The sequence below is a fragment of the Asterias amurensis genome, chromosome 14, assembly GCF_032118995.1.
Source record: "Asterias amurensis chromosome 14, ASM3211899v1".
In the NCBI taxonomy this organism is placed as follows: domain Eukaryota; kingdom Metazoa; phylum Echinodermata; class Asteroidea; order Forcipulatida; family Asteriidae; genus Asterias; species Asterias amurensis.
In genome coordinates, this window is record NC_092661.1 from 14,102,419 (window position 1) to 14,110,843 (window position 8,425).

Consider the following 8,425-nt stretch of genomic DNA (forward strand, 5'->3'; position numbering starts at 1 on the left):
CAGATTTAAATTGAAATCCTGCCGTTGGAGAAGAATCGAACCGACACCTCTCTGCCCACTTCGTCTGTATGTAACACTTGCCCACAGCAAATGAAATTGCTTGCCATTTTGTAGAAAATTAACACAAGAGGAGCCCAGATGTCTTGTGTATAAACGGGATTTTTTTTGTCAGCAACTGCAGCAAAATTTAACCCATGAATTTTGACTTTTATTTCACAAATGTAGATTCTAATCTGGGCTGAGCGGTTCAAAGAATGCCTTCAAAATTGGATACAAAAAAATTACGCATGAAAAATTATTAATAATGACACCAAAGAAACAAATGTATAAGTATACCATGAAGTTAAATATTATAAACAGCAGAAGGTCTGCACATAATATAAGAAAATGCACACAGAATGATGCTGAAAATTAGTCGGGGGTTTTCACTGTAATTACTGAATTTAATGACGTAGTCAAGCTACAAAATGTACACCAACAATACGCGTTGGGTCCAGATTAGCATTACAGAAAAGAAGCCCAGTGTGCAGACTAGTGTGATGTGTGTTGTGCTTGGCACTGTGGAAGTACATAGACCTTTGTGAACAGCAAGTCATTGAACTTCAAACAAGGCACGCCCTTTATCATCGAGCCGCTATGGGGTTGACCTGACCCCAGTCTCATTTTCATTAGGGGGAACCGGGGGTAGATACTTTTCAACGCCAGATACTCTATATACCTCTCTTCCACCCCCCCCCCCCGTCTTTTCTCGCCTCGTCCAGGCCCCAGGTGAGCGTACAGCAGTCCAAACAAACCCCGGACTTTTATATATATATTTTTTTCTTCAATTCTTCTCAGGGTCGACAAGAAAAGGCGGCGAAGTTGATGGGTTTTGTGTGTCGGGTGGACATCCAGAGAAGAGAAGGACTAAGCATATTGCTGTCCACGTCCGAGGGGAATCCAAGGGGAGACTTGAACAAAAAGAGGGCCACAGAGAGGGGGGGGGGGGGTCGAACGGTGTAATAGGTCCTCTCTTTCACAAGAGAGGGGAGAGCGACGGCAAAAAGGGGAGCCCATCTTTTGTCTAAGGGAGGACAAGGAAGAGGGGCTTAAAATAATTGCGAGCAGGAGCCGTGAAGAGGGGACAAGGGACCTGCCAGGTCGTGTTTGATGGGGGTGAAAATTGGAACACCTCCTCCCCGCAGTCTGAGAGGGGTGATCGGTTGGATTGGCTAACCGACGGCTGTTCCAAGCTACTATGTTATACGACCAGGCCCCAATTTCACGGAGTCACGCAGAAAATAGTGCTTGAAAATTGTTTGCTTAGCAAAAGTATAAGCAGGATACCAGTAGTGTACGATGTGACATGGTATTTTTGCATGACTGGTTACCTTATTCTGGCTAGCATAGGTTTTTTTGTGCCTAGCTACTTTTTAGCAGCTGTATGAAGTTTGGCATTGGGCCGTAAAATAATACTGAGTTGCGACAACTTGCTGTTATAAAAGTCATTTTGTGTTTAAAAAAAACCACCGCAAGTGACAAAAACAGGGTGCCAGACTAGTCATGCCGTATTTGGACCGAAAATGAGCGGGTTTTCAGTCCATATCCCACTCTTTGGGGGATTTCTTTTGTCTTCTTCTTGCTGTGCCCGAATTGCGTCTCCACTGGAGGGAAGTTGTCCCCATGCCCCCCCCCCCCCCCCCCCCCCCCCGTGCAAATGCATTATGATCATCAAACTCAGTGATTTGTTTTTCAACCAGAATTACAAAATGACAGTTCGAAATGGAAAAAGGTCCCTAAACACAGCGATGCCACAACGAATAGCACACTAAACGTCAAAGGGTGTTTTCTAATAATAAGTACAATGTGTTGTCAAATGGCAACTCTCATTACGAGCAGGGTACATTCGGGTGACGCTATTAAGCCGCACATAAAACAGCCGTCTGGTCTGAGTCCTTGTAGGATGAATAGAGAGAGGCGTCCCATTGAGAAGATGTACGTGTATAATCAATTGGTAATTTCCTCAGAGATTTACGGAGAAGGAAAGGAAAGCTTTTTCTCTCTCTTGGATGAATTGGAGGCCGACTTGGAATAAATCCACAGTGGGTAATGCGGTACACCTTTCTCAAGGTATTGTCATTATACTGCTGGCACTGGGGGAAGAAAGGTTTGTTTTCCCAGTGAGTCTGAGAGGTGAGATGCAGCCATCTCTAGTTGTTGCCTCCATCCTGGGGCCTAAACTGAGGCTGGCTTCACCAGATACAGGGCCCAAATTTATAGACCTGCTTAAAGACACTGGACACTATTAGTAATTGTCGAAGAACAGTCTTCTCAACATATGCATTAAATAACAAACCTGTGAAAATTTGAGCTCAGTTGGTCATCAAAGTTGCGAGATAACAATGAAAGAAAAAAACACCCTGGTTACTGAAGTTATGTGCTTTCAGATGCTTGATTTCGAGACCTCAAATTCTAAACTTGAGGTCTCGAAATCAAATTCGTGAAAAATTATTTCTTTCTCGAAAACTACGTCACTTCAAAGGGAGCCGTTTCCAACAATGTTTTATACTATCAACCTCTCCCCATTACTCATTACCAAGGAAGGTCTAATGCTAATAATTATTTGGAGTAATTACCAATAGTGTCCACTGCCTTTAAGCAGAAACCTTCCACAGTGGGTACACCTTTCTCAAGGTATTGTCATTATACTGCTGGCACTGAGAAAAGAAAGGTTTGTTGTCCCAGTGAGTCTGAGAGGTGAGATGCAGCCATCTCTAGTTGTTGCCTCCATCCTGGGGCCTAAACTGAGGCTGGCTTCACCAGATACAGGGCCCAAATTTATAGACCTGCTTAAAGAAACACGTTGCCTTGGATCGGTCGAGTTGGTCTTTCAAAAGCGTTTGCAAAGCAAAAAATTGCGGTTTAGACAAGGGTTAAAGACAGTGGGTCCCAAAATGTGTATTTTTAGAACAATCCGCTCGAGAGCAGGAAGCCAGCGAAGCGATTTTTTTAAAAGAGGTGAGCATTGGACGACCTTCTTGAGTTTCCCACAAGACAGAAATAAATCCAACCTTACACAATTTTGTCGACAGAAGACGAAATGTATGCCTATGGGATCTCATTATACATTGGCTTTGATTTGCCTTCCCTGTACGCAGGCATGATATTTTGTCCTTAGAAAAAAGTCTGAGTATTCTATTGAGCACAAGGCCTGCCCTACATGTTCACAATTCAGGCCATTTAATCTCATTTTGTTCAGAATTTTCAAGGAGCAAACAATTTGGAAAATAGACTAAAGCAGGAAGAATATTCTGCCTTTACAGCCTACAGCGTTTGTACGCCTCAAACGGGACTGGCTCGTACTGTGACGAGATGTAACATCTGAAAGCAGACTGATGGAAAATGCAATTTACGCATTGACTTCAAGAAACGGACTATAGTATCTTTAGAACCCGGAATATAGCAAGATAGCTTGGAAATTCAGCATACGCTGTAACAGAAATGCAGAAAGTCAGTATTGACATGATGTGTAGAATGCTGATCAGATTTTCCAGCCATCTTATTTTGCTCCGTGCATATGTCACAAGCTCTGACAGCGCCCCCACCGAGGGCAAATGAAGACCTATCATTAATGAGGGGTGAGTAGCCTGAACATCTGACGTCACACCTCGAGGCTCAGTAATTACGCCAGAGATCTGTTTTTAAGCCAATGTACATGATCATCTTTGACCTCGCAAAATTTCACATGGCCTTCACAAGATTCGCAAGTAAATCCAACGTACATGCGGTGTACATAAACCACTACCAGTCCTTCTTGCGGATAAGGACAGGGGACCAGACTAAGAGTTGAGTAGCCCGACGTCACACTTCGAGGCTCGTGATATGCGGATAAGGACATGAGCCAGACTAACAGTTGAGTGGCTTGGCAAAGGTACACGTTTCCATTGTATCCATTGTGTGACTTCAGTAATGTCGACGACCACACCATACGGATATATTGGCTGGATTGATAATAAGATGCCTGCGTTGAACCGACAAAATCTAGATGATGTTCATATAAAGCAAATTCCATAAGTCATTCCTCTAGCAGGAATAGACCTAAGTCATTGCTGCCTTAACCTAATGTTGACAAGATCCTTCATATACAGTGATGGGATGTGTGCATTTTATATCAAGAATTACTATAAATACTTAATGAAGTTTAGTACATATGACTAAAGACACACTATAAATTGCCAAAGTGCCTAAAAGAGTCATTTCACGCATGCTGGAAGTGACACTAGAGAATGCAGACACATTGTCGGGTGAACATGAGGGCAATTTCGCGCCATTTCCCTGCACTTTAAAAGCATCGCCATCAATTAAGAGGCCACGCTAATCTGGGCACTTACAGGCACACAACCCAGTGTTGGTTGTGTACATGGAGTAGCTATGTGTAGGGGAAATACACAAAATAATAGTTGAATGCCCGTCACTTATGTGCAAAGAAAAAAATGCTTATTAATTTCGCGAACTCTCGGCACATTTTTCGAAAGAGATTGCGAGCGAGCGAGAGAGTCCAAATGCAAACACGCAGGGGGAGCTCTTGACAGTTTGGCGCCGTATGCACTCGGCGTTTACACGAAGTGTTCCGACTAGTCATGGGTGTTGTATTTACAGTTGACTTGGGTAAATAAACGCGAAAATGTGAACGGAATAAAGTGGCAGGAGGGAGTGGGGAGGGGGGGGGGGGGGTATCTCACCGAAGAAGAGACTGATAGTCCACTGTGTGGAGAGACCCGGCAGTGCCGCATAAACGTTTTCATGAACTCGGGACCAGGTTTAAAGGCAGCTGATTTCGCGAAACACAGGATTAATCCTATATCGAGAACTAGGATGATTTCAGTGCGTCAAAACGTCTATGGATACGGGACTTAACTCGTCCTAAGATTAATCCTAAGTTAGGAAGAGTTTGGTGAAATCGACGGCTGGATATCTTTGGTAATTGTCAAAGACTCTCGCTTGGAGCATCCCGACATATGCATAAAATAAAAAATCTGTAAAAATTTTGACTCAACTGGTCATCGAATTTGTAAGAGAATGATCAAAGACAACACACCCTTGTTGCACAAGTGTGCTTTCAGATGCATAATAACTTTCACAAAAACTAAGTTACCTCCGAGGGAGCCGTTGCTCACAATGTTTATACTTAATATCAACAGCTCTCCATTGCTCATTAAAAGTAAGTTTTATGGTAAAAAAAGAGTGTCCAGTGCCTTTAAGGTGATGAAGTGCGGTGAGGAGTAGAGACTTCTCGCCCGAAGAAATTGCTATGTCTTTGGGTTCAAAGTTTGAGTTGGCAGTCGGCTGGAAGAGGTGACTCACAAAACACATTAATACTGAACTGTTTGACACCGCCGGCACCTATCACTGTCAACTTGTATTTCTGAGGAGCAGGGAGACATCATTTCAAATGTTTGTCATGGTTGTTTGGTTGTGTAATAGTTAAAGGCAGTGGACACTATAAGTAAAGGCAGTAGACACTACTAAGTAATTACTCAAAATAATTATTAGCATAAAACCTTATCTTGGTAACGAGTAATGGGGAGCTGTTGATAAGTATACAACATTGTGAGAAACGGCTCCCTCCGAAGTAATGTAGTTTTCGAGAAAGAAGTGATTTTCCACGAATTTGATTTCGATACCCCAGAATTAGATTTCGAGGTCTCGAAATCAAGCATCTGAAAGCACACAACTTCGTGTGACAAGGGTGTTTTTTTCTTTCATTCATATCTCGCAACTTCGACGACCAACTGAGCTCAAATTTTCACAGGTTTGTTATTTTATGATGTTGAGATACAAGTGAGAAGACTGGTGTTGAGATACAAGTTAGAAGACTGGTCTTTGACAATTACCAATAGTGTCCAGGGTCTTTAATACTGAACTGTTAACACCGCCGGCACCTGTCACTGTCAACTTGTATTTCTTAGGAGCAGGGAGACATCATTTCAAATGTTTGTCATGGTTGTGTGGTTGTCTTGGTTAAAACATGGAGGTTGAATTAAATTCTACCTCATAAAAATTGTTATTTCATTTTATTTTATTATTATCTTTTTTTAGGGGGGGGTGGGGTGGGGGGAATTTTGGCTCGCGTAATGTGCATTTAAAAAAAATCTACTTAGGTATTACATCCAAATTGGGAATTGCTTCGCGTCCCCCATCGAGACGAAGAGGATACTGGATAGATCAAAGGAGAACAATGGTCGATTGAAGCTCGCGTAACATTTAAATTAAACTTTTTTTTATTTAACCAAAATAAAGTTGCATTTGGGTAAAAAATTCACAAAACTAATGAACTATTTATGGGAATGAAGAACGATTCTTGCTGAGTAAGGTCTGAAAAGGGTCCTCACATTTTTTACCTAATAAATCAAAAGAAGCTCAATGAAGGAGGAGATTTTGGGGGAACTAAAGCGAGGCCTGGCTAGTACAAAAACACCATCAATACGTAGTGAAAAACTAGAAGTAAAAAAAAAAAATCTGCGCACGGAAAAAATATGATATCTCTTTAAAACAGTGCAGGAGCCGAGCTCTGAAGGGAGGATTAAGCACACACACAAAGAACGCCTTGGCATTATTAACTCTTTTCGTCAGCAAACAAGTCATGCACACCGTTCATTCAATGTAAATGAAATGTCAATATATTTACAGCTTTGGGCCTCAATTTCCCATTGATTTTCCCGGTTTTTCCTTGGAAGTTGGATACGCCTGGAAGGGCAACCGATGTAATCAATGTTCAATGATGCCCGAAAAGAGGTCAGAGGGAAAACTGGGCACAGCATGTGACACAGTGGGCCGGGCCCAGCCGGCTTGCCCAAGCCGGCAGATTTGAGTTTGCTTCGGTGGTCCTGACGGCAGTGTACAGTCAATGTCAATAAAAGTTGTAGAATCCATACGCCTCGTAATTATAGGTAAGACATGTCACCTGTGATGTCACACGTTTACAAAAGATACACACTGCAATGTCTTCCTGCTGGAGGCGCGATTTGTTCATGGCTCAAGACGCCATCTTACATTTCAATTGAAGTTGCACTGCGCGTTTTCTAAGTCACTTCTGATACGAAGGGCACCTTTTAAAGTATTTTCTTTGGTTATATTTTACAATTCTTAAATGTACAGTCAATGTCAGTAAAAGTTGTAGAATCCATACACAGTCGGGATTAAAGGTAAAACACGTCACCTGTGACATCACAGGCTTACAAAAGATAAGGCAAGGTCTTCATGGGGCGCGACTTGTACATGGCTCAACTGAAGAGGACGACGCCATCTTACATTTCGTTTGAGATTGCACTGTGCGGTTTATACTCGCTTCTGATGTGCACTTTTCCAAACGTTTTCTTATGTTATGTTTTACAGTTCTTTAATGAGTGAAGCAATTATAAAACAAACTTTGACAAGTTGCATTGCCAAACCATGGAGGTGACGATCGAACTAAAAACGTTTAAATATAGACTGCACAGATGCTGATCAATTCAAAGGATGCTCTGCAAAAAAAAAAAAAAAAAAAAAAAAAACCCGTGACGTGGAACTTCTCTTTTCTTAATACGCCTGAAGGTTTGTCACATGTCTCGGGAAAGTACTGAGTATCTAGCTAAATTTCACTGAATAAAAAATGCGTTCAGACAGGGGAGTTTGATTTTGCTGAGGCACATTTGCGTTTTTTTTTATTTGCTCAGTTTTTTTTGCTATGCTAAAACAAGGCTTAAATGCACTTTGGTATGGGGCTACAATACAAGAAGGAAACGTATTTAATGTAAAACGAACTCAGGGGAGCTGAAGGTAAGAATTGATATTCCTCTTAAAAACAGTCTAGATTGTATAGGATGGGGGAAACATGCACCAGGCAAGGAGTTCCAAAGAGATGCAGTACGTGGAATCATGGAGGTAGCTCCCTCCATGGTGGAATGAAGCTGTTGGAATGGCTCATTATTCTACATCTCATCTAACAGTGTGGTGATATCGCTGATTTTAGATACCAGGTATGTATTCTCAAAGAGCAAGGACCAGCCTTCAAGGTTTCTTTGCCGAACTAGCTAATAATATTAAGTCTGCAATGGAAACCGGACCCCAAGATTAGCCTCCTATGTGAATTAGTGAGAGTGTGGTCCCCAAGCTAGTCCAAACAACACAACAGCCAAATGTTTAGGCTTCAGTGGACTGTAAAAAATGCCGCGTAAACTAAGCTAATGAGGAGGGGCCTGCCCAACCTACAATCAACCTTGGGAAATGATGTAGTATGGAGCGCAAAAGGGACAACGATGGCAACAGGGAGGAGAGTAGGGCCTAACTGCCAACAACGTGTTGGTCACATCTTGAACTTTATTTCGATTAACTTCCGTTATCTGTGAAATTATACAAAAGGTTTGGATGCATGCAACTTTGGATGCATACAAGTTTAGATGCATGC